The 27,764-nt window shown below is 39.6% G+C and overlaps 1 long non-coding RNA gene across 6 annotated transcripts in view; it reads left to right on the top strand.

The window, feature by feature from the left end:
* Positions 1 to 27,764, top strand: part of LOC129659351 (uncharacterized) — a 94,589-nt gene that overhangs the window by 38,509 nt on the left and 28,316 nt on the right. For all 6 annotated transcript variants that reach the window (XR_008718021.1, XR_008718020.1, XR_008718019.1 and 3 more), the window contains exons 2-3: positions 2,839 to 3,052; positions 22,964 to 23,168. This is a non-coding gene — a long non-coding RNA (uncharacterized LOC129659351). The remainder of the gene's footprint in view (positions 1 to 2,838; positions 3,053 to 22,963; positions 23,169 to 27,764) is intronic.

Raw genomic sequence — 27,764 nt, 5'->3', positions numbered from 1 at the left:
AATAACCTCAGATATTCAGATGACACCACCCTTATGGAAGAAAGCAAAGAACTAAAGAGACTCTTGATGAAAGTGAAAAAGTTGGCTTAAAACTCACCCTTCAGAAAACTAAGATCATGACATCTGGTCCCATCACTTCATGGCAAATAGATGGGGAAACAATGGAAACAGTGACAGACTTTACTTTGGGGGGCTCCAAAATCACCTCAGATGGTGACTGCAGCCATGAAATTAAAAGATGCTTGCTCCTTGGAAGAAAAGTTATGACCAACCTAGACAGCATATTAAAAAGCAGAGACATTACTTTGCTGACATAGATCCCTCTAGTCAAAGCTATGGTTTTTCCATTAGTCATGTATGAATGTGAGAGTTTGACTATAAAGAAAGCTGAGTGCAGAAGAATTGATGCTTTTGAACTGTGGTGTTGGATAAGACTCTTGAGAGTCCCTTGGACTGCAAGGAGATCCAACCTGTCCATCCTAAAGAAAATCAGTTGTGAATATTCATTAGAAGGCCTGATGCTGAAGCTGAAACTCCAATACTTTGGCTACCTGATGGGAAGAACTGACTCATTGGAAAAGACCCTGATACTTAGAAAGGTTGAAGGTGGGAGGAGAAGGGGCCGACAGAGAATGAGATGGTTGGATGGCATCACCAACTTGATGGACATGAGTTTGAGCAAGCTCCGGGAGTTAGTGATGGACCGGGAGGCCTGGCGTGCTACAGTCCAAGGGGTTGCAGGGAGTTGGGCACAACTGAGCGACTGAACTGAACTGATGCAAGAACATAAAACAAGTTACCTGAGAAGAAAACAATTTCAGATTGTTCTCAGATTTTTGGCCACCCAGAACACGAAAAAAATTGGAAGAATGCCTATGACAGTGCTTCTTAACATTGTCTTCTTATCATTGAATTCTTATCCAGAATCACTTTGGAGCTTTATAAAAATCACAGATGAGTAATATTCATCATAGACTGATGAAATATGGAAGTAGGATTACATAGCCAGTGTTGAGATCTGTTCCTCTACAGAATTTGTTAGGAAAAGAAAAAGATTGTGACACAGAAAGTCTAAGCCCATCTACATTTGTGTGTGGAAGCAATGGAACAGAATTTACATAATCTTTAAGATTTTTAGAAAATGATCTATGTAAGTACTCTTCCTGAAAATACATCTTTGTATGCATCTATTAATTCAATGAGAGATGAATCCATATTAAATTGTGAAGGGTACTTGGTACCTTCACAAAAAGATGTATGGAGAGCACCGAAACTTGTAACGTATGCAGAAATAGGTGTTATAACTGGTCTGAATACGGTTGCAAGGTTGAATGTATGATTTTAAATATTCATAAAAGATTATGTTAATAATGATGATGGGGTTTGAAACCCCAGATTAATTAATTAATAAAAGCCTAGAAGTTGCAAAGGACACAGAAAAAGAGAAAGGACGCAGTTCTTTGCCTTCCATAGTAGGAAACAGAAAGTTGTTTGATTCTTGATCTTTGATATCTAGATAACTACAGGCTTAGAAGTACTTTTGAAAAGTGTAAAATAAATCACTAATAGAATTTAAATCAGTCTATATTATGTCAGTGCAGAAAACCAAAATCAAAGTGGGTATAGGAAAGAATGGGATGGAAGGAATTGAAGACAAGTAGTAGTAGAAGTGTTAGTCACTCAGTCATGTCCGACTCTTTGCCACCCCATGGACTGTGGCCCACCAGATTCCTTTGTCCCTGGAATTCTCCAGGCAAGAATACTGGAGTGGATTGCCATTTCCTTCTCCAGGGGATTTTCCTAACCCAGGGATCAAACTCCAGTCTCCTGTACTGCAGGCAGATTCTTTACCTTCTGAACCACCAGGGAAGCCCAAGACAAGTACAGACAGCTTTTTAAAGGATCTTTACTGTGAAAAAATTTAGCAGAAAATCAGGGCAATAGCTGGAGGAGGATATAGAGTCAAGGGAAAATTTTTCTTTTTTTTGTTAAAATTGGGCACCAGGAGGCATGTTTGTATGTCTACAGGAAAGATGCAATAAGAAGAAACTGATGGTGTGAAAGAGAAAGAAAACAATGGCTGAAGTGACATTCTTGGGGAGATGAGAAGTGATACAGGCAGAGATCACCTTATATGGGAGCTAGACAGTTTTTCCGTTGTTACAGGAGGAAAGATAGAATATGTAACTATATCAAGTATTTGCTTTGTGCCCTTGGGCTAAATTCTAAATTCTAGCTCTAAATTGAAAAAAGTAATACCTCATTGGGTAGGGGTTGTGAGAATTAAATGAGTTCATGTATATAAATTGTTTGGAGCAGTGGTTGGCAAATAGCAAGTAATCAATAAAAGTTAGATATTATTATTTCCTCTTAAAAAATACATGCAGATGAAAAAAGTTCTGTAGATAGTGGTGATGTTGGCACAACAATGTGAATGTACTTATGCCCCTGAACTTGTACTTTAGTTTTCAGTTGGTTCAGAAGCCTAGACTTGTGGAAGAATATTGAAGAGGGCTTTCTTTTGTATGTGACAAGAGTCCGTTGAACTATTTTCTCTTCCCCTTTGCTGTCATTTCAAACTTTGAGACTGATTTAACACAAGGGCCTCATTAATTGTTATGCTTTCCTTCAGAGGTGGGTGACCTGCAATACAACCTCTAGTTTGCAGAAAGGTGGAATCAGAGGTGACACCTTCTAGTCAGTACCAGGACGTCTATAATGGCTGAACAACGGCTCTGGGAATGGGTCTTCTATGTGCCCACAAATCGAATGTTGGATGATTTGTTCTTATTTCTTCTTAGGAATTGAAGTTAATCTTGGTCCGTTAACAATTTTCAGGGCACTACAACTCAACTTCCCTGACTTGGATGTACTTATAAGGAATTGGTGTCCTAAAGTGTTCTACAAGGAAGCAGCTGCTTGCAAAATGAATTAAAGACATTTTACAGGAGTAATTATCTAACAGAGGATGGAAGAAGTCACTAGAATTAAGAAACTATCCAGTTACCAGCAGTCATGCCGCTCATTATCAGCCAACCTGGATTTAGCCAGGGTAAGAGTTTTTCCAAATACATTCCATAAAACTGAAGTTGTATTCAAGTAAATGATTCTGGTGCATGATGTGGAAGTTGCTGAGTCCTGTCTGACTCTTTGTGACTCCATGGACTGTAGCCCACCAGGCTCCTCTGTCCATGGAATTCTTGTCCAGGCAAGAATACTGGAGTGGGTTGCCATTCTTTTCTCAAGGGTATCTTCCCTACCTAGAGATCGAACCCTGGTGTTCTGCATTGTAGGCAGATTCTTTACCATTTGAGCCACCAGGGAAGCCTAATGATGGGCTAAGTTAAACTGGTGTCTAGTCAGGCTACTATCACAAAATACCAGAGACTGGGTCACTTATAAACAGACACTTACAGACAGCAAACATTTATTTCTTACAGTTCCAAAGGCTGGACGTCCACATTCGGGGTGCCAGCATGGTCAGGTGAGGGCTCTCTTCTGGATTGCAGACTTCTGGTTGTGTCCTCACATGGAAGAAAGGGAAAGGGAGCTCTGTGGGGGGTCTCTTTTGAAAGAATATTAATCCCATTCATGAGTTAACACCTCCCAAGGTCTCACCTCCTAATACCGTTATATTGGGCATTAAGATTTCAACATATGAAGTTTAGGGGGACACAAAGATATTCAGACAATAGTACTGGGTATGGAGAGGGTAGAGGATGCTAGGATATAGAAAATAAGATTAATGCATGGTCCAGAGGAACTGAAACATTATTGGAACTGTGTTACCCCGTGACTAGGAAAGGTAGGGGGTGGTGGTCAGAGAAGGGGATTGTTGAGACTTAGATAATGGAGAGGATTATGTTACTGGATTGCCAAGGCCCAGGCAATGACCTTGGCAGTGAATGACTAAGGTGGGGGAGAAGAAAGGTCACTGAGGTGATGAAGTGGTAAAGCACTAGGTGTTAAAACAGCATTCATGTGGACGTATACACAATGGAGTATTACTCAGCCATTAAAAAAATACATTTGAATCAGTTCTAATGAGGTGGATGAAACTGGAGCCTATTATACAGAGTGAAGTAAGCCAGAAAGAAAAACACCAATACAGTATACTAACGCATATATATGGAATTTAGAAAGATGGTAACAATAACCCTGTATATGAGACAGCACAAGAGACACTGATGTATAGAACAGTCTTTTGGACTCTGTGGGAGAGGGAGAGAGTGGGATGATTTGGGAGAATGGCATTGAAACATGTATAATATCATATATGAAACGAGTCGCCAGTCCAGGTTCAATGCACGATACTGGATGCTTGGGGCTGGTGCACTGGGACGACCCAGAGGGATGGTATGGGGAGGGAGGAGGGAGGAGGGTTCAGGATGGGGAGCACATGTATACCTGTGGCGGATTCATGTTGATATATGGCAAAACCAATACAATATTGTAAAGTTAAAAAATAAAATTAAATTAAAAAAAAAGAAAATAAAATGAATTGCAGTAAGACTGTGTCAGAGGGAGTGACAGAGAGCTAGGAACTAGAATCTTAAAGACGGAGAAAGAATGACCTAGAAGTTGTAGCCAATTGTGTTAAAGAGGGGGTGGAAAGTGATAGTCTGCTGAGAAAAGATCAACAGATCAAAAGATGTTTTGTTTTTGTTTTCATTTTAGGGAAGAGGGAGGAGACTTGCTATATCGAGGCAGCAGTAGGATAAAAGAGAACTCCACCCTATGTCCATGCCCAGTGTGGAGGGCCGGGGAGCTAGAAAGCAGCCACCACTTGAGAGGGCTGCAGAGGAAGCAGATCTTCAGTGGGGAGCCAGTTTCAGTAGAGCAAGTGGTGAAGGAAATGTTGGGACTTTGATGAAGACTGAACATGGGTGAAAGGTCAGTGCAGGTGAAAAATTTCAGGAGTTGGAGAGGGCTTGGAGATGGGGTCAGAACAGGGAGGTTGAGAGCCATATGGGACATGAGAGTTCAGAGCTTGCGGAATGACTTGGGTGTCCTGGCTGGACTTTGTGGCACCTGATGCATTCAGGTAAAGAGGGCATCATTGCCAGTCAGGGTTGTGCATTTGTGAGCATGGTCTTACCTGAAGCTTTGAGAGTTTTAGCAATTTAGTGTTTTTCTCATGCTCTTTCCTCTTTCTAATCTACCTGTCATAGCCTTCTACTCTTGGCCAGTTCCTGTTATCTTCAGCTGCAGGAAGTCTACTGACCTCTTCAGTGCTCCTATAACCCCTTGTAAATAACTCTATTAAAATTTCTACTACTTTAATTGCTATTTTTTATTTATATGTCTTCACAAACAGACTGCATATTTCCTGGGGTCAGGACCAGTCATATTTGTCTTTATGTCCTCTCTACCTAGCACACTATATAGAACATGGTATGTGAAAAAAATACCTGTTTGTTGAACTGCACTCTGTATCTGAGACAAGAGGTAGGCTTAGAGAGGAAAAAGGAAAAAGAATGGAGGGAGCATGAGGTGCACAGGTGATGAGGAAAAAGATGAAAATAAATGAGGAACTGTGGGCCAGATGATGAATCACTTTAATATTATCACTAAACCAGGAGACAAGGCTATCTGTTCAGAACCTAAAAGGGGGCATTGGATAAAAGGAGAAATTCTGAAGTAGCCACTGTGGAGAGTTGGCTTGGGGGGTTAGAGAAAATACATAACAGGAGGACTAGATGTGCATAAGTGGCATTTTATGTTCTGAAAGAGGAGCAGAGAGATCTTTGTCTGCAGATGGTGGTAGGAGTTATAGACATAGTAAGACTCATGAGATATAGTATGATCAGGGAAATCATGGAATCAAATTAAAGACTGTTAGAGCTGTTGAAAAATAGAGGTCCTTCTAATTTGATTGCCTAGATCAGGAAATTAAGGCCCTGGAGGGATGGTCCAGAGTCACACAGCTATTTGGTGGTTGACCAGGAACTAATGATGGTGGTATGTCAGAATCTGCTTGTGAGCAATAGAAATGGACTCTGACTTGCTTAAGAAAAAAGAAATATCCTGGATGTGGGGAAATGGTAGAGTCAAAGGGAAAGCTGAAGAACAGGCCCAGAAATTTGGGGACCAGGTTGCTCTGAAGATTCAAGTTGGAGGAATAAATACAGTCCTTTCAGGGTCTTGTGGGACAAATGACCCAATTATTTTCCCATCTTTGTTTGCCTCCACTCTAGATTAAAATTCTTGGGAGATAAAAGCAGATTAAGCAAGTTTTAAAGGAAAACTTAAAGTTTTCCTTTAAAACTGTGTGGTCTTACCTAGACTACATATATACAGTGTAAAAGAGGCAATTTCCGCCCCCCCCACCCCCCTCAGAATGGTGTTGTTACCAGAAAGTGAATGGATGAAGAGACAGGAAAATGACAGATATACTATCCATTACAGTGATGGTCATGTAATATACCATAGTAGCTAAGAGGAAGCACTCTGAAGTCAGACTCCTTATTCTTCCTTAAGGATTTGAACAAAGTACCTAAAAACCTTCCATGCCTCAGTTTTTCCATCTGTAAAATGGCTATCATAGAATCTTACCCCATAGGGTTGCTGAGATGATTAAATGAGAATAAATATGAATAGGGAGCCTACCAATTGAATGCTATCTAAGGGTCAGCTGTTACCAGATCAGATCAGTCGCTCAGTCGTGTCTGACTCTTTGCGACCCCATGAATTGCAGCATGCCAGGCCTCCCTGTCCATCACCAACTCCCGGAGTTCACCCAGACTCACTTCCATCGTGTCAGTGATACCATCCAGCCATTTCATCCTCTGTCATCCCCTTCTCCTCTTGCCCCCAATCCCTCCCAGCATCAGAGTTTTTTCCAATGGGTCAACTCTTCGCATGAGATGGCCAAAGTACTGGAGTTTCAGCTTTAGCATCATTCCTTCCAAAGAAATTCCAGGGCTGATCTCTTTCAGAATGGACTGGTTGGATCTCCTTGCAGTCCAAGGGACTCTCAAGAGTCTTCTCTAACACCACAGTTCAAAAGCATCAATTCTTCAGCGCTCAGCCTTCTTCACAGTCCAACTCTCACACCCATACATGACCACAGGAAAAACCATAGCCTTGACTAGACGAACCTTTGTTGGCAAAGTCATGTCTCTGCTTTTGAATATGCTATCTAGGTTGGTCATAACTTCCCTTCCAAGGAGTAAGCGTCTTTTAATTTCATGGCTGCAGTCACCATCTGTAGTGATTTTGGAGCCCAGAAAAATAAAGTCTGACACTGTTTCCACTGTTTCCCCATCTATTTCCCATGAAGTGGTGGGACCGGATGCCATGATCTTCGTTTTCTGAATGTTGAGCTTTAAGCCAACTTTTTCACTCTCCACTTTCACTTTCATTATAGTCATTTATAAATGAGTGCATGTCTTACCCACCTTAACATGCAGTTGCCATAGTGTGCAAATTGTAGACGCTGCTGCTTTTGCTACTGCCCTTTCCAGCTGCCTATACCCATGCAGCTTTTTATCAATCGTCTACCTCCTTCCCCTAGTCTCTCACTCCACTGTGAGCAAGCTGGTTGGTGCAGACTAAAGCTCAATCTTTGACTAACGATAATATTTTCTTCCTTCCTTCTTCCTCCCCTTCCTCTCTTCTTTCCTCCTTCCTTCCTTTCTCTCTCACCCTCCCTCTCCTCTTCCTAATCCTCCTCCTTCTTCCTTCCTTCCTTCTCCCTTCCAGTTGTTAACCTAATAGCAAAGGATATCACTTATGCAACTGTCGTTTACCGGTGTAAAGAGAACATGTATATATATTTAGAGTTTGATGTTACAGGTTTGAGTCCCAGCTCTGGCATGTGTTTATTCATTAACTTGGGGAGATTAGTTAACATTTCTGAGGTTCGGTTTCCTCATCTGTAAAATGGGGATGATAATGTCCTCCTCACAAAGTTGTTGTGAGGTTTAAATGGGGTAATGTACAAGAGAGGCATGTAAACTGTAAATCAATTTACAAATAATAGGTGTCCCAATCTCAGCCATGACAGACACAGTCAGGCTGTAAACTATCCTTCCATAATGAGTTTACTTCCACAGAAGCCAGTTCTGATCAGGCATGGTAAACTGCAGACAGTTGGTGCATACATATATCCCAGGAGGCTTGTATTTGGGAATGGCAAACCACTTCAGTATTCTTGCCTTGAGAACCCCATGGACAGTATGAAAAGGCAAAATGATAGGATACTGAAAGAGAAACTCCTCAGGTCAGTAGGTGCCCAATATGCTACTGGAGATCAGTGGAGAAATAACTCCAGAAAGAACGAAGGGATGGAGCCAAAGCAAAAACAATACCCAGCCGTGGATGTGACTGGTGATAGAAGCAAGGTCCGATGCTGTAAAGAGCATGAACAGCAGTTTGGAATCACCCACTGGCTAGATAAATGAACAGTACACAGGACCCTGACTGTTTTCCTTGTTGTGGGAAATTAGAAAAGAATTACATTAGAATGTCATTGTGACATTTCACAAGAACATCTGCATAATATGTTTGAATCAAGACTATGAGTAATTAGGTTTATGATAAAATTCTGTATCAGGATGGAATGTAGGTTTTTTTTTTAATGAAGTATAGTTGATTTACCATATTCTATTAGTTTCAGGTATACAGCATAGTGATCCAGTATTTTTATAGATTATACTCCATTAAAAGTTACTACAAGATAATGACTATGATTCCCTATGCTATACAATATAGATTCTTTACCATCTGAACCACCAGGGAAGTGCATACAATATGCTCTAGTTGCTTATCTATTTTATACAGAGTAGATACATTTGTATCTCTTAATCTCATACCCTTGATCTCATATCCCTTAATCTCATACCCTTGATTTGATTTTCTCATTCCTGCCTTCTCTTGGTAATCACTAGTTTATTTTCTATATCTGAGATTCTTTTTGTTTTGGACATACATTCTTTTGTAATATTTTTTTAGATTCCACATATAAGTGATATAATTTGGTATTTATTTTTGCTCTGTCTGACTTATTTCACTAAACATAATATTTTCTGTGTCCATCCATGTTGCAGCAAATGGTGGGATTTCATTCTTTTTATGGCTGAGTAATATTTAATTTATTACTGTTGCTGTTTAGTCGCTAAGTCATATCTGACTCTTTGTGACCCTCATGGACTGTAGCCCACCAGGCTCCTCTGTCCATGAGATTTCCCAGGCAAAAACACTGGGGTAGATTGCCATCCTTCTCCAGTGGATTTTCCTGACCCAGGGATTGAATCTGCATCTACTACTTTGGCAGATGGATTATTTACCGCCGAACCACCAGGGAAGCCCATGTATATATACACACCACATCTTATTAATCCAGTCATCTGTTGATGGGTACTTGGGTTGCTTCCATGTCTTGCCCATTGTAAGCAGTGCTTCTGTGAACATTGAGGTACATGTATCTTTTCCAATTATACCCAGGAGTGGGGTTGCTGAATCATAAGGTAGTTCTATTTTTAGTTTTTTAAGGAATCTCACATGGAGGGCTTATTAAGCCACAGATTGCTGGCCATCCTCAGAGTTTCTGGCTCAGTAGGTATGGGTTAGGGCTGAAAATCTGCATTTCTCACAAATCCTCAGGTATTGCTGCTTCTCCTGGCCTGGGGGTCACATTTTGTCTAGTGCAGTTACTAGCAAATGGTAAGTGAACAGTAAATGCTTTGGCTGCATGAATTCATGAGTGAAGGTGAAAAAGATTACTTTTATATGATACGAGGAGACTGAGGATAAAAAAAAAAAGAGAGATTGCTTATCTGCCCCTTCTGCTTTCCTAGAGTGATGAGAATTAAATGAGAATATGTACTGAAATCACTTTGAAAACTGCTCCACCTTTGGCTTGTCTTATCAATGCCTATTCCTCAGTCCTGAGGTTGTTGGGAGGTGAGTTCACTTAGTGGAGGAGCAGAGGAGACAAACCTTGAGTTTCTCTATTTGCTATTTGGAGGCAAAGATAGTAAAAACTCTGCACTTCCTTTTTCAAGGAGAGCTGCAAAACTGGTTTTCTGTTATCTTTCACGGGCACAGGTCTTTAAGTTCAGTCTAGCAGCAGCAGCAGCCTTTTTAAGAGGAAAACTGACTTCTCATATTTTTCTAGTCTAACAAAATCAATCATAAATTAATAAAACCATAAGCCAAGGAAAATAAATTAGTAGTTGTTTGGACAAACTTTAACCTATTAGCTTAAAGGCAAATTGAATTAAAAAATTGCATTCAAGCAATCATGTGTTCTATAAAGGTTTCCATGAAAGCTTCTGATTAATTTCATGGAACAAATATAAATATAACTTTCAAACAAGTTATTAAATATATATCAATTACTGTAACTGTAACATTGTTGTGTTAGCAATTCATTTGCAACACATACTCTTTTAAAAATAAAATGATTCCTGTGTTTGTACTGAGCCATCCGATCTCTCATACATGTTTTCCAAATCACTTGAAAATTGGGGTGATTTAAAGTGGATTAGCAGCAAAGGAAGGAGCATGGAAATCTACTAATTGAATTGTGGAGGAAGAAACCATTGAAGTCATGGGTTAATTCTTAACAGTGAATTGGTGGTTAGGCTTTTGGTAGAAAAAGGGAAGAAATTAATGGGGAAAAAAAGGGATCAAAGATTCAAGAGAAAGAATATTTTGATATCCTGATCAATGCTAGGAAGTGTGAACTCAGAATCTCAAATGGAAGGAAGAGTCTTAGGATGAAGAAGGTGCTCCACTTCTTTGGAGTCATGAGAAAGTGAAGGTGAGCAAGGAGGATGGTGACAGTTTTACCTTGTAAAAGTTTAGAGACCTCATCTTAACCTCATTTGATGGTGGAGGAAACTGAAGTCCAGAGAGGTGCAGTGACCTGTCCAAGGTCATCTCACATAAGGTCAGTCCCAGGTGTGGTCCAGGTTATGGTTGTCCTGTTCCACCACTCATCTTTTCTTTATAAGTCAGGCTAATAGTTTATCAATTTTCTTTATCTTCTCAAAGAGCCAAGTCTTAGTTTTATTAATCTTTTCTATTATTTTTTAGTCTCTATTTCATTTATTGTTTTCTCTGATTTTTATGATTTATTCCCTTCCAGTAACTTTGGGTTTTTATTTATTCTTTTTTTTCTAGTTCCTTTAGGTATAAGTTTAGGTTATTTGAAATTGTTTCTTGTTTCCTGAAGTAAGCTTATATTTCTATAAAGCTCCCTTTTAGAGCTCTTCCTGCTGTTTTCTGTAGATTTGGATCACTGTGTTGCTCAGATGTGTGTTTGATCCTCTTATCTCTCTCTTCCTCTCCTGGAATCCCTACAATGCAAATATTGGAACGCTTAATGTTATTGCAGAGATCTCTTAAATTGCTTCATTTAAAAAAAAACTGTTTTTCTTTCTGCTGCTCTGATTGAATGATATCCATTATTCTACCTTCTAGATCACTGTTGTGTTCTTCTGTATCAGTCTGCTATTCATTCCTTCCGGTGTGTTTTATATTTCTGCTATTGAATTATTCACTTTTGACTGGGTGTTTTAAAAAATTATTTTCTAGTTCCTTGTTAAAATTGTTCAGTGGTTAGATCAGTTCTTTCCCCCTAATTCAGCTAACATTTTTTATTACCAATGTTTTGAATTCTTTATATAGTAAATTGTTTATTTCTGTTTTGTTATTTATTTTCTCAGTGGTTTTCTCTTACTCTTTCAATTGCTAGTAGTTCCTCTGCCTTTTCATTTTGCTTTACTTCCTATGCCTCTATGAATTTAGGTGAAATAGTTACCTGTTATGGTCTCAAAGAGGTGTCCTTATGTGGGAGTGTCCATATACAGTCTGAATGTACCCAGTGATTTTGGTGAAAGACATGGATTTGATGTGGACATAAGTCATGTCTTTCCTCAGGGTGTATTTTCTGGAGGTTGGTGGGTTTGTGATTCTATTATACGTATATATAAGAGAAAGGCAGAGGATGAGATGATTGGATAGCATCACCAACTCTATGCACATGAGTTTGAGTAAGCTCCAGGAGTTGGTGATGAACAGGGAAGCCTGGTGTGGTACAGTCCACGGGGTCGCAAAGAGTCAGACACGACTGAGTGACTGAACTGAACTGAACTGATATGTATATATGGTACTGATGTTTTCTGGTACACATGGCACTGCTTAGCAGTGATATTAAGTTATTATCTTCAAAAACATACTCAGCCATGAGTCCATGAATATATACCATGATTCAGTGGTACATTTCAGAGGGTTCATATTAAAGATAAGAAAGTTGAAACACTCATGTGTTGGCCTGGGTGCACTTCACTGAGCACACGTGTGTTAGAGCACTTGTCTTCCGTACCTGCCTTTAACTGCTAATACTCGAGAATGTTGCGTTCTGCTTTTATATCTGGCATTTTATATATGTGTAAGCACTTGAGCTTGTGCCATTGTGTGGTCTGTAAAAAGGAAAATGAAATATAAATACATTGACTTCGACCTTGAGATAATCATTTAAGCCCAAACAGGTTTACAAAAGAAGCTTTTAGTTTCTTAAAGATATTAAGATTGCTTAAAGCACTAGAACAGCAGAGGCCCAGACCAATTACATCTCATTTTATGAGCCCTGGCAAGGATATGTATTTGATTCTTGTTGTTTGTCCTCTCAGAGTCCCTCTTTTCTCATAAATTAAGACCAATCAGTCGTAGGAACATGAAATTCCATTTATATTCTCAAATGACTAATGGCTTGGCTTTTGGTCTTTTAGTTCAAGTTCTGATGAAATAGAATAGTAGCTATGTATAATTAGCAAATGGACCCTGTCAAGCCTGGTCACATGCACATTCACAGAGGCTGAACCTGAGCACCAGCCAGCACTTTACTTTTTAAAGGAACTAATAATAAGCATGGCCATGACTGGGGAGAGACTTGAACCCTGTCCCTGACTTCCTAAGATCCATTCCCAAACCAACAGCATAAGAATCTCTGATTCAGAGTCACTGCTGTGGGACTTTGCTAGCCTATACTTTGTGAGATACACTTTTTCCAAAGGAGGAAAAATGTCTATTGACACTCTTGTCTGATGTCTTCAAATGTATATCCTTCTTTTCGATACCCCCTTATTCCAATGTCCACAGTTGTGTGATGGCTTTCCTGATATAATTGTGTAGGTTGATTCCAAACCTGGAATATTCCAGATATACCTTTTGAGCACAGGGTGGCAAAACAGGAAATAACATAGTAAGATAAAAAGAGAAGTAGGGTGGAGGGCAATTTAAGGTTAACATTAGAAAATAATCATCTAGAAGTAAACCAATACTTAATTGTTGTTGAGTATTTAAGGCAACAGAATTGCATTTTTTTGTGTGCTACACAGTAATAACAGCTTTCTAAATTGTCACAGTCTGGGAACCTCCAATTCCAGCTCTATTTCTTCTGTTCTCTCTCAGCAGGAGACTTTCTTTAGGATGAGAACAGAAAGCCCTTGGCTCACCAGGTTGAAAACTGACTAAAAAGAGCTGGCCAGTGACATGTGGTAGGAGAAGAGATTTAAAACATTCCTTCTGGTACTTTATAACCCAGTACCTACACTAACAACTTCTTAGAATCTAAATACTCTCTTTTCACTTGTTTGTGAGGGATAGGTCAAGCTAATTCATCATATTTATTGAACACCTTCTAGGCATAAAACAATTTTGGGGAGAGGGAGATGACACAAGGAAGCACTTAGAAATTATCGATATTGTTGAGCAAAACCAATATCTAAGCAATGGACAGCCAGTGAGGGTTTCTAACAACAGAGCCCATGATTTGATCTGTATTTCAAAAAGGTCATCCTGGAATAGAGGTGAGCTAAGAAGCATGATGATTATGTAACATGTAAGAATTAAGATGATCTGGATTAACTAAACAGCAGAAGGAATGGGTGGTGGAACAGCCTGATGAGACACTTTGGATATAGACTCAACAGATGCGGTAATTCGTTGAAAGTGACGACAAGAGAAAGGAAGAGTCAACTGAGCTTCCTAGCCATGGAGCCATACTCCAAGTTGATAAGCATGGGGAGTAGAGTCAGTTTAAGAAGGGGAATTTTGATTTTGATGTGACAATGGGACATCCAGTCAATGCCCAATAGACAGATGAAAATAAGTATCAAGAGCACAGAAAAAAGTTGAGTAGAATAGAGGTCAGGCTTCCCAAGTCACTCAGTGAATCAAGAAACTGCCAGCAATGCAGGAGACACTGGAGACACAGGTTCAATCCCTGGGTTGGGAGGATTTCTCTGGAGAAGGGCATGGCAACCCTCTCTAGTATTCTTGCCTGGAGAATCCCATGGTCATAGGATCCTGGCAGGTTACAGTCCATAGGGTTGCAAAGAGTCAGACGTGACTGAAGTAGTTGAGCACGCACGGAGTAGAGGACATGAAATCAATGAAATAATCAAAGTTCAAAACCATGTCACCAGAGAGTCTTTCCAAAATGGTGACCCTGATTATAATTTGTTTTCCTTTGTCACTAGCTGGTTGTCTCTATAGAGATTCTGAAAAAGAAAACAGAGAAATGAATAAGCCAAAACAATCAACAGCAGAGGTCGAAAGTGTGATTATTACCCATGCAGGATGTCAGTGGAACTGATTCAGCCACTATAGCCTTGGGCTGGTGAGGACACTGCAAAGTACACATTACATTGGAACCTGCTACATTAAAGCTACATGTGTAGAATGTGTCTTATAAAAATGCTGCTACTCTGACCAGAGTCTCCATTATTCCAGGAGGCTAGGCCATTGGGAGTTAATTGCTGAGAGCAACTTCCCTCCTTCTTCTTGGGGCTGTATTGGCTTTCTTATGAATGCAAACAGGTGCTGAGATTCAATGCTTATGTGCTTGTGGGGCATTTGTGCACAGGGTGTTAAAACATTTCTGCATTCATCAATTTTCTGGAGATGAGAATGGTGTCAAATTTTAAACAGCCCACAAAACTGGACCACAGTTGAAATAAAAAAATCCTCCCCAAAGTACCAGTGACAAACAACTACATTCTGTCTCCATCTTGGACTTGAAGTACTCTCAATATTTTTTCAAAAGAAAATAGAAAATTTCTGTGGGGTCTGTTAAGAGTTTTAGGTCTACAAACCTTTTTCTGTAATTCATATGATGCAAGGTTATCTGGAAGTAGACTTGACAAAAGCATCCTGTGATCCTGACCATACACAGTGCCCTAAAGCTTGCTATACAAAGATCCCTCATTGCTGCTGTTCCACTTGAGAAAGACTTTAAATGATTTATAGGTATATGAAAAAATAAATCCATTAAGATCACAAACAGTTTGGAATTTAAGTTGCTGCCTTGAAGGATTCATTGATGCCAGATAGAATACCAGCTATAGTTCCTCAAGCGTTTCTCCAATAGTATCAAACAAGACACCTAGGAAGGGCCTCCCAAATGACACTGGTCCCCTTAACATAACAACATCTCTATGTATTACAGAAATTCAAGGGCACTTCTCATACTAAGGCTGTCCACTCTAACAGTTCAGTTCAGTTCAGTCGCTCAGTCATGTCTGACTCTGCAACCCAATGGACTGCAGCACACCAGGCTTCTCTGTCCATCATCAACTCCCGGAGTTTACTAAAACTCATATCCATTGAGTCGGTGAAGGCATCCAACCATCTCATCCTTTGTCATCCCCTTCTCCTCCTGCCCTCAATCCTTCCCAGCATCACAGTCTTTTCAAATGAGTCAGCTCTTTGCATCACGTGGCCAAAGTATTGGAGTTTCAGCTTCAACATCAGTTCTTCCAATGAACACCCAGGACTGATCTCCTTTAGGATGGACTGGTTGGATCTCCTTGCAGTCCAAGGGACTCTCAAGAGTCTTCAACACCACAGTTCAAAAGCATTAATTCTTCCGCACTCAGCTTTCTTTATTGTCCAACTCTCACATCCATACATGAATACTGGAAAAACCATAGCCTTGACTAGATGGACCTTAATTGGCAAGGTCCAACTGTCTGGGTTGGTCATAACTTTCCTTCTAAGAAGTAAGTGTCTTTTAATTTCATGGCTGCAATCACCATCTGCAGTGATTTTGGAGTCCCCCAAAATAAAGTCCACCACTGTTTCCCCATCTATTTGCCATGAAGTGATGGGACCGGATGCCATTATCTTAGTTTTCTGAGTGTTGAGCTTTAAGCCAACTTTTCCACTCTCCTCCTTCACTTTCATCAAGAGGCTCTTTAGTTCTTCACTTTCTGCCATAAGGGTGCTGTCCTCTGTAATCTGAGGTTATTGATATTTCTCCCGGCAATCTTGGTTCCAGCTTGTGCTTCATCCAGCCCAGCATTTCTCATGATGTATTCTGCATATAAGTTAAATAAGCAGGGTGACAATATACAGCTTTGACATACTCCTTTCCCCTTCCGGAACCAGTCTGTTGTTCCACGTCCCGTTCTAACTGTTGCTTCCTGACCCGCATACAGGTTTCTCAAGAGGTAAGTCAGGTGGTCTGGTATTTCCATCACTTTCAGAATTTTCCACAGTTTATTGTGATCCACACAGTCAAAAGCTTTGGTGTAGTCAATAAAGCAGAAATAGATGTTTTTCTGGAACTCTATTGCTTTTTCAATGATCCAGCAGATGTTGGCAATTTGATCTCTGGTTCCTCTACCTTTTCTAAAATGAGCTTGAACATCTGGAAATTCATGATTCACGTATTGTTGAAGCCTGACTTGGAGAATTTTGAGCATTATATTGCTACTCTATACAGGTTACAAAGCCAGAGGACATTGGAAATGGTACTGCAGATCGAGTGACATGGACTACATTTGGTGGATTACTGTAGTTGTCTTTTCTGGCTCTGGGTAAAGCTGACTTAATTCTAGGGAACTGAGTCAGAGGAGCAAATTTCAGGGTTGTTTCTTCTGAGGGACTTAGTCAAGGTTGCCTCAAGGGTAACCTTTTTGAGACTGCAGACTGTAGAAAACTTATGTGACTACTATACCCTGAAAGGTATGAGGCTCTCTTAAAAGGTTAAGGAGGAAACAGGAGACCTGGATCAATCTTTATAGGATAGAGAATGTCCTATTTAGAAAGGACACTAGAAATCACCTTGTCCTAACCTTTTCATTAACCAGAGAGATGAAGTGACTTGCCGGACACCGTCTAGACAGTAGCAGACCTGAGACTAGAAATGAAAGTAGCTCCTTTGTAAGCCAGGACAGTCCTGCTCTTCTAAACTTGGTTATAGCAAGAAGGTAGAAAGGAATGAGCATAAGATTAAAACTGGGAAATTTACAAAAGGTTCTAACTCAGTTACTTCTAAATTTGGTGTGAAGATGGTGGGCCCTGTTTGACTTTCTTCTCCCACAGATTAGTCAAATGGGGACAAGGAACTTATTTTGAAGGTGAATCTCTCTCAAATCACTCCTTATCATAGGCATTATAACAAAGTGTTACAAATAGCATTAAGTTGTGGTAGTCAAATTCTTGCTGCCAAGATCCAGGGTACAATTGCCCAAACAGCTTCCCAGAGCATGGCCGGGATAGGGTGACAGAATCTGCTTGGAGTCTTCTGTTGGGTGTATGCTGCTGTCACTGGGAGAACAAAACAATCAAATAATTGTTCTGATTCAGTCAGTCATGATACAATTTTTTTTTTTTTTAGTAATTAACTGTGGGAGATGCTCAAAAAGATTCAAGAAATAAAACCAAATGTTTTCCTCTTTCACACAGTTTATTTAGAATAGCTGGAGACACTGCATTAATTGTAAAAATCAAAGTAATATGCTGTGTCCTTGGGGATGCTCAGAATACCTTTGAACATTATATCAACGATTTTGTGTTTTTTGTGACTCCAAACGCTCTACTTTCACTCTCTCAAGCAGCATTCATATTAGGCTGCCCTTTGTTGCAGGTGCCAAATGCTTGTTTCCAAATGTTATCTTTTCCCCTCACCTTATCCATGCTGATCACTGTTATGCTTTCAATATAGGAAAGCCCAACATTTGGGTCGTGCCAAGTCCAAATGTCCTACATACTAACCTACTTATGGAAACACAAGTTATCTCGAGAGAAACTCAGAATCTTTTAAAGCCTAGAGTTCTGCTACTTGTTGCAAGACCCTTGTCCAGACTCATGGTGCTTACAACCATTTATGAGTGCTCCGTTTTGTCAGACTCTTTGCAGCCCCATAGACTGTAGCCCACCAGGCTCCTCCGTCCATGGGATACTCCAGGCAAGAATACTGGAGTGGGTTGCCATGCCCTGCTCCAGGAGATCTTCCTGACCCACAGATTGAACACACATCTCCTATGTCTTCTGCATTGGCAGGTAGATTCTTTACCACTGCGCCACCTGGGAAGCCCTTTCACTTACAGTGGGGGTGCTAATGATTGTTATATAATCATGCCATCCTACAGCAGGAGAGAGGCTGGTTGTTAGGACACAAGGACTTTGTCTTCAGTTGTACCTGGACTTTTATGAATTCACATTATTGGAATCTAAGTACTTCTACCCATGTTCTAGAAGTTATGTTTTCTTTCTGGCCAAATGTAACAAGCCGTCAATAGCCATTATTTTTTAACTTTAGGGTTTGAGGTATTTTATGGTAATCTTTATTTAAGGTTTATTTAGAATTTATAGCAGCAAAGAATGAAGGAAGCTAATAATCATTGTCTGTCATTTGCAAGTTCACAGTTGGTAAATACAGGGCATAGTTCCTACCAGTTTCTTTAATGTGTCCTTGGCAGACATTGCTATTCATAGCACTTTTTTTACTGAACCTAAAGAAGACCTCGCGATCCTTTTCAGTGTACACACTAGGAAACCACTATCAGTTGGTCTGAATTGGACATATGAAACCAGTTTGTTATTCCAGTGATAGCATTTAGTATTTATTTCACTTTATAACAAAGATTCAAGCAGTCCATATTCCATGCAGTTGTACAAACTGAAGCTGAGTTATTTACGTTGCCCAATCACATTCAATCAATCTGCATCTAAATTTCTTAGTATAACTTCCATGCTGTTTGTAATTCACTATACAGTTTTTCATCTACAAAGTTTATATATTTGGATCAAAACACATTATCAAATATAGACAGCTCCTAACTTTAAAGGAGGTTTTGTTCCAAAAGTTCAGATAAAGTAGTAATAATAATAATCAACATCTGCACAGCACTTAGAATCTGTTTTCCTTGGGGCTCAGAAACAGACAATTGCAGAAGAACTCAAACACAACGCAATCTCATTTCTTAGCTTGTCTGTTAATTAATTCCATAAATATTTACTGAGCACTTAGCACTGTGACAGGCATTAGACAGATCTGTACTTTCATAGAACTTACAGGCTATTAGGACAGACTGATGGTAGAAAATACCCAAATAAATATATAGTTACAAACTGTGATACATTCCAAGAAGAACAGACTTCGATAGAGTATAGTGAAGAGAAACTTATATTTCAAGGAATGACTGGTGACTGCCTCTCTGAGACAAAGGCAGTTAAGCTGATCACCAAAGGCCCAGTGGGGGTTAGCAAAAAGAAAAACTAGGACAAGCATTTAGGAAGAGGAAACAGCATGTGGCAAAGAATTGGCTTGGTCAAGCAGATCTTGTTTGTTTCTCTACGAATCTTGTCTTCACTTTGCTAGTCCTTGATCGGAGATAAAGTGCTAAATCTACTCATTTTCACAGATGCTGGCAAGTATCAGCAAAGGTTATCATACTTAGAAGGCACATATGACTTTGCAAAACATTATACTCATAGCCTGTAGGGTTATTCTATAATGAATTCTCAGGAATATGATCTGGTAATCCAAACTGGGGAAGACATCTTGAGACAGACTGCAGTCCCCTCTTTGCTCCTTTGCTAATGACAGGGTACTCCACTCCAAATTTGCAGGAGCTGATCCTGGACAACGGTTCAACAAAAACAGAGGGAAAAATAAGTAACCTCGACTGTCCAGAGTCTTAGCTCTCTGTCCATTCTACTTTGTGCACTGAATTGATCAAGCAAACAAACCCTCTCTAGCCCTCCAACTTAAAGACCAAAGGGACTGGATGGTTGCCCAGAATTAAGAGAAGAAAACTATACAGTCAACCAATGCCATTTCGGAGAGGCAGGTGTTAATTATAGACCTTCTTTTGAGCAAGTATTAATTAAAAGAGGGCAAACATAAATATATGCTAGGCATTTGCAAAAAGGTAGATGACAACATAGTTTTGAAGAAGCCTCATGCTATTAAACATGAAAATGAATGAAATTAGAGGGAGAAACTAGGAATCATCTCATAGGCAATGAAGTAAGGTGATTAAATAAGAAGTCAACTAAATAAATAATTTACTTAAGTAATTAAATAAAAGACTTTAAAAAAGGTTGACAAAACTGGAGATACAAACACAAAGGGTGACTTGAGAGCTTAGAAAAAAACTGAAGGATGCAGTGCCATTTGTAGAATTTAAAGTGGCAACAGAAGCAATGGAAAAAGCAAAATTGATACCCTAGAAAACTGAATCTTGAGACAATGCTTATACTGTCTAATTAAGTTTATGCCCAGGAATATATTTGTCATCAGGAGGCTGCCAATTAAGGAATGGGGCTTCAGACAGTACTAGGTATCTGGAGGGGGGATAACCCTTTCTAAACATGGAGACATCCAGAGCTTCATAGACTCTGGCTCATAAAGTGAAGGACTGTCCAATCTCTGTGTATTAGCAAGCATTACATGATGAATGTTATATTAATAACCATGTAGGTAATGTGGGTTTTATTAAGTTAAAACTTTTACCTAGATGATCCATATGCAATTGTAAAATAAAAAATAATACAGAGAGACTTTGTATATCCAGTTTTCTCCATTGGTAGTAATTTGTACAATACAACCAAATATTGACTTTGCTACAATGTATTGATCTTACTCAGATTTGTCCTATTTTACCTGTGATAATGTGTATTTAAAGGCACTGGGACCAACACATATAAATGAGACTCACCTACTTGGACTGATTTCAGCTAATTACCTTCACTAAGTTGATCATCAAACAATCCTGTCAATATACTGATTCTTGATTGTGAAAGTGCTTTGGAAAGCAGTGGCTTGGAGGAGGAACTTAACGTAAATTAGCTCAATCTTGATCTGAAATTCCCCCTTGGGTAGGCATGATTAATGTGCTTGATAAACAGTTGTCAGAAAACTGTACACTTTGTCCAAAACACTGTGAAATCAGTGTGTTCTATTCTAAAGCATCACATAAGATGGAAAACAGAGCAACATTTTTTTTTTTCCCTCAGAGAAATAACTAGCTGTTTAATGCGGCCCAAAGCAGGGTGTAAACACTGAACCAAGAATAATTACCCTCACCTTTGAGTGACATTAAATTGTTGTAATCAAAGGGTAGAAGAAGAACAGAGTGGTCAACTGTTTATTTACATTGTGTAAATATGGTTAAGTGGTAACTCAAAAAATGTGCAGATTTCAGGAGACAAGCTCTTTACAATGTTCTACTGTGACCAGCCAAGAAGAGAGATGGAAATTTAATGTTTACAAATGGCCTTTATTCAGGGGCTCAGTATGACTTGTTCTGAACAGTGAAAGTAAGGGAACATTGAAAATAAATTTCCAACACAGGAAATCACAAATATGCTGGGGAACTCATGGACTCTGGATACAGCACTGTATTGTTAGCAATCAAGCCCTTGATTCATGTTCTTGTGAGTTGGCTTGTTAGTTTCCAAGTGCATCTCTTTTTGTTTTGAGGTGCAACTCTTGAGTGTTGTACATATTGATTTTGAGCTCTTTCTTTGAAAGAATTAGTGAGTGAATGGATACGGCAACTTTGATCAAAGAAAACAGAAAGCAAAGTTGAGATGCAGAATGTACAAGGAGAAGTAACTATAGACAGGAGAGTATAAAATAATAAAAGAGAATTATGGACAAAAATCAATAGGAAAAGGATGGATTATTTAATAAATCATGTGAGGAAACCTGGCTTACTATACAGAGAAAAATAAAATGATCTCCACTAATACTGTATGTTTGAACTCCATATTTCTCTAATTGCATATAAAGATAAAACTGTGAGGATAATATAGATTACATTTTTATAACCTAGGGATAGGATAAGGACTTCTTAAATATACAGAAGATAATTTATAAAGCAAAAAGCCCTAAGGTTTATTATAGTAAAAAATTAGAGATTTCTGTTCTAAGGAGGAGAGTATGGACAATGTTAGTAAAGGACAGATTTGGAGAATCAGTTTGGAAACATGAATAGGCTTTCTGTTTAACCTGCTCTTTATACATTTTCAATGTATAAAACTGATGAGAAATGAATAATTAAACAGTTTTACAAATCAATAAGAAAGTACAGCAACCTCAATGGAAAAATGGGCAAATGTTGTAAATTTGTAGGTCATAGAAGATGAATGACAAATGTCTGAAATGCTTACAAGGAGATATTCAAACTTTCTAGTGTTTAGGTAAATGCAAATGAAAACACAATGAAGTACTGGTTTACTTGTATCAGACTGGCAATACATAACTAGAAAGTTAGATAGTGTTAAACATCTGTAGGAAGGTGGAGCTGTAGGAATTCTTGTACACTGCCGGTGGTTGTGCAAATCAGGAGGAGTTATTCAGGAATGCAATCTGGCAGAAATGAGCCAAGTTATGTACATGTATCCTCTATGACTCAGCAGTGCTATTTCTGATTAGATATCACTCTATAAAATGATAGGTGATCTAGGCGTCCCTCACTGGGGTAATGGGCACAAAAAATGTGCGTGATGCACAGTATCTGTGCCATGTACAGACCAGAAATAAGCTTGGAAACATGAATAGACTTTCCACTTAACCTGCTCTTTACTGTTATTTTCATTCTTGGTACTTCTCATGGTTAAGATTGCAGTATAAAATGTCCTCCTCAGAGATGCTTCCTGTGGTAGATTTTAAAATGTCCATAAATACTTACTTGGCTTCTTCTCTCATTAACAGAGGGGAGCTGCCATATGAGAAGTCCAAATCCTTTGGAACGCCATGGTGTGAGGAAGCCCTGACCACGTGGAGAGACAGTGAATGCACTCAGTTCACCACCTCAGATGAGCCCCCACCTTCAATGTCCAGCCTCAGCTGCTCTCTGACTACAACTACATGAAAGACCCCACACAAGGAGGCTCGCTGAGCTCAGTCAACCTTGCTGGTAAAACGGAACAAAACGTTCTTTTAAGCTGCTGACTTCCGGGTAGTTTGTAATGCAGTAATATTTAACTGCAGCACCTCCCACAATACACCCAGTGCCTAGTAGAGTGTCTGCTTTTGATATAGTATTGGTTCAGCAACTGAAAAAGTTTAATTGGCCAAAATAGTTCTGAACCTTTTTATCAGATCTCCTAGTCCTGATTTCTGGTTCAAAGAAGGCAATGGCACCCCACTCCAGTACTCTTGCCTGGAAAATCCCATGGGTGGACAAGCCTGGTAGGCTGCAGTCGATGGGGTCACTGAGGGTCAGACAGGACTGAATGACTTCACTTTCACTTTTCACTTTCATGCATTGGAGAAGGAATGGCAACCCACTCCAGTGTTCTTGCCTGGAGAATCCCAGGGACAGGGGAGCCTGGTGGGCTGCCGTCTATGGGGTCGCACAGAGTTGGACACGACTGAAGTGACTTAGCAGCAGTCCTGATTTCTGGTTCATACCTATAGTACATTCCATTTCAGATACAGAGGCATCACTAGTTACATTTAGTTTTTAAACCAGGTATTTTCCACAGTATGGTTACATCAATGTAACTTTGTGTCAGACAACCATCAGTTCTACTAGTAACTTTTCATTTCCCTCCTCATCCCCACTTGCCTCTTCCCAGGTTTCATCCTTTTGTTGCCAGAAGATAAGAGGCTTCTATTGTTTTAAGTTTTCAATGGGTCCCCTTCATTGTCTCTGATTGCAGGATTACACACAGTGGTATTCACAGCCTATCATTGCATGCTACCTTAGCTATGGGTGTTTAAATGAATAATTGTCAGGAGGAGCTAGTGATTATGGTTATGCCTCACAATGTTGGTGGACAATTCCCTTATTTGAAGTGTATGTTAGTAAAATTCCTTGTATTTGTTGTTGTTCAGTTGCTAAGTCGTGTTTGACTCTCTGTGACCCCATAGACTGCAGCACACCAGGCTTCCCTGTCCTTCACTGTCTCCCGGAGTTTGCTCAAACCCATGTCCTTTGAGTCGGTGATGCCATCCAACCATCTCATCCTCTGTCTCCCCCTTCTCTTGCCCTCAATCTTTCCTAGCATCAGGGTCTTTTCCAATGAGTGGACTCTTCACATCAGGTGGCCACAGTATTGGAGCTTCACCTTCATCATCAGTCCTTCCAGTGAATAATCAGGGTTGGTTTTCATTTGACTGGTTTGATCTCCTTGCTTTTCAAGGGACTCTCAAGAGCCTTCTCCAGCACCACAATTCCTTGTATTAATTGAAACAAACATAAATTTTGTTGTTTTTATCATTTGGTGATAAGCAGTTTTCTCAACTGCTTAACTGAAGAGTTATTGAAAAGACTTGGAATTTCTTTAGGCTAAGTGTAAAAAGCTGGGTTTTGCACATCTCTGTCATGCACTATGCTTATTTGTGCACATTCACCTCCTACTAGATGACAGAAACCGAAGGCAGGCTCCAGGGTTTTGTTTTGTTTTTTTTTCTCCTTTTGACAACCCCAGAGGATCAGCTAGCCCAGTCAGCATATTGGGTACTCTTTCAAATATTTGTGGATTTGAAAACCATGCCTTTAACTTTTCATCTTTTGATGTCCTTCATATCTGTGAACTGTAGATAGTAGTTTTCTGTTGTTTTTTTTTCTTCTTCTTTTTTTAATGAGAGTTTTGAAGAGAGGGAGTTATGGAGGCATTTCTGGTATATAAGAGAAGGTGACTGGAGAGGAAGGGAGAGCTAAGGGCTCTTCATTCCCTCCAATTAAAAAGTGAACTCAGAATAAATAAAAGTTATTCTGCAATTACCCTTTTCTCACAGCAGACTTTCTCTTAAACCTTCTAAGATGGGTCAAGTTATAGTTTATAAGTTTTGCATAAGGTTTGGTTTTGAGGGGATTCTGTGCAACCATACAATGCATGAAGTCTTGTGAAAAAGTCCTGTGAAAATGTTCATTGACTTTTAGACTTCCATGACAGCTTTTAAAGAAAGCTTACATCCAACTTCTAAGTGGTGTTCTATATGTGTTGCTGGATAAAGACTTACAGAAAAGTTGTTGTATCATAGTGTTCCATTGCTTCTGAGAGGAATTTCTGTTCTAGAAAAGTGAGACTTTTTTTTCACATGGAACTGCTGGCATTAGTTCTCAGTAACAAGGTTGGCACTGATGTTGGAAGCTGGGGAAGGCTATTTCTTCCACTTCTAATTGGCCCAGTCATGTAGTGTGGAGGGAATTGAAGTCACAGAGTTGAGAGCTGAGTCTTACTCCTGTAACATCATATACAAGTTGTGTTTAGGGAACCACTATGTCATGCCTAGATGGTTTACTTATTTGTAGAAAGGATGGATGATACAGAAACTCTGTGATTGTCATCAAGAGAGCATATAATGTAAGGGTCTTAAATCTCTCTTTATAGGAAACTGTCAACTTAAAATTAGTCACAGCATGAAAGGAAAGAGTGTTTTATCTGGTGGGAACATTTTAGGACTCTAAGTCCAGAGAAAGCATCTCAGGTAGCCCTGAGAGGTGTGGGGAAAGGGAGGAAGGCTAGATGCAAATTTACAACAAAAGGGACAGGCAGTCTGAACATCAAAGATTATTGTTAAGTAAGGCAAACCAGATAACAAGTTAAGGAATTTAGCATTCTTCTATGTATGGGAGATGCAAAGTCTGGGATTATTGAAGTCATTCCTTTCATATACATCTCAGTTATTTGGGACCAGCATCCTGCATTTTTACAAATATATTCTTCGCTTTCTTGAATTCCCTCCCTTAGTGCTCAGCTCACCACCAGAGGGAGGGCTATACTCCCTGACTAGTGTGACATCCTTAAATTCAGAAATTCCTCCTGTAGGAAGTGGCACCACTTCTGGACGTGGCTCAGAAATTCACATTTGCAGGACTGGAATCACGTGGGGGAAAACCACTAGATCATTCAGGTATGACCTAAATCAAATCCCTTATGATTATACAGTGGAAGTGAGAACTAGATTTAAGGGACTAGATCTGATAGAGTGCCTAATGAACTATGGATGGAGGTTCGTGACATTGTACAGGAGACAGGGATCAAGACCATCCTCAAGAGAAAGGAATGCAAAAAGCAAAATGGCTATCTGAGGAGGCCTTACAAATAGCTGTGAAAAGAAGAGAAGCGAAAAGCAAAGGAAAAAAGGAAAGTTATACCCATTTGAATGCAGAGTTCCAAAGAAGAGCAAGGAGAGATAAGAAAGCCTTCCTCAGGGATCAATGCAAAGAAATAGAGGAAAACAATAGAATGGGAAAGACTAGAGATCTCTTCATGAAAATTAGAGATATCAAGGGAACATTTCACTCAAAGATGGGCTCAATAAAGAACGGGAATGGTATGGACCTAACAGAAGCAGAAGATATTAAGAAGAGATGGCAAGAATACACAGAAGAACTGTACAAAAAAGATCTTCATGACCCAGATAATCACGATGGTGTGATCACTTACCTAGAGCCAGACATCCTGGAATGTGAAGTCAAGTGGGCCTTAGAAAGCATCACTACAAACAAAGCTAGTGGAGGTGGTAGAATTCCAGTTGAGCTATTCAAATCCTGAAAGATGATGCTGTGAAAGTGCTGCACTAAATATGTCAGCAAATGTGGAAAACTCAGCAGTGGCCATAGGACTGGAAAAGTCAGTTTTCATTTCAATCCCAAAGAAAGGCAATGCCAAAGAATGCTCAAACTACCACACAATTGCACTCATCTCACACATTAGCAAAGTAATGCTCAAAATTCTCCAAGCCAGGCTTCAGCAATACATGAACCATGAACTTCCTGATGTTCAAGCTGGTTTTAGAAAAGGCAGAGGAACTGGAGATCAAATTGCCAACATCCACTGGATCATCAAAAAAGCAAGAGAATTCCAGAAAAACATCTATTTCTGCTTTATTGACTACGTCAAAGCCTTTGACTGTGTGGATCACAATAAACTATGGAAAATTCTGAAAGAGATGGGAATACCAGATCATCTGACCTGCCTCTTGAGAAATCTGTATGCAGGTCAGGAAGCAACAGTTAGAACTGGACACGGAACAACAGACTGGTTCCAAATAGGAAAAGGAGTAAGTCAAGGCTGTATATTGTCATTCTGCTTATTTAACTTCTATGCAGAGTACATCATGAGAAATGCTGGACTGGAAGGAACACAAGCTGGAATCAAGATTGCTGGGAGAAATATCAATAACCTCAGATATGCAGATGACACCACCCTTATGACAGAAAGTGAAGAAGAACTAAAGAGCCTCTTGATGAAAATGAAAGAGGAGAGTGAAAAAGTTGGCTTAAAACTCAACACTCAGAAAACTAAGGTCATGGCATCTGGTCCCATCACTTCATGGGAAATAGATGGGGAAACAGTGGAAACAGTGGCTGATTTTATTTTCTTGGGCTCCAAAATCACTGCAGATGGTGATTGCAGTCGTGAAATTAAAAGACGTTCACTCCTTGAAAGGAAAGTTATGACCAACCTGGACAGCATATTAAAAAGCAGAGACATTACTTAGTCAACAAAGGTCCGTCTAGTCAAGGCTATGGTTTTTCCAGTAGTCATGTATGGAT

Source organism: Bubalus kerabau, chromosome 8, assembly GCF_029407905.1.
Source record: "Bubalus kerabau isolate K-KA32 ecotype Philippines breed swamp buffalo chromosome 8, PCC_UOA_SB_1v2, whole genome shotgun sequence".
Taxonomy (NCBI): Eukaryota; Metazoa; Chordata; class Mammalia; order Artiodactyla; family Bovidae; genus Bubalus; species Bubalus kerabau.
Note: the sequence above shows the minus strand (reverse complement) of the source record. Positions and strands in the feature narration are given on the sequence as shown.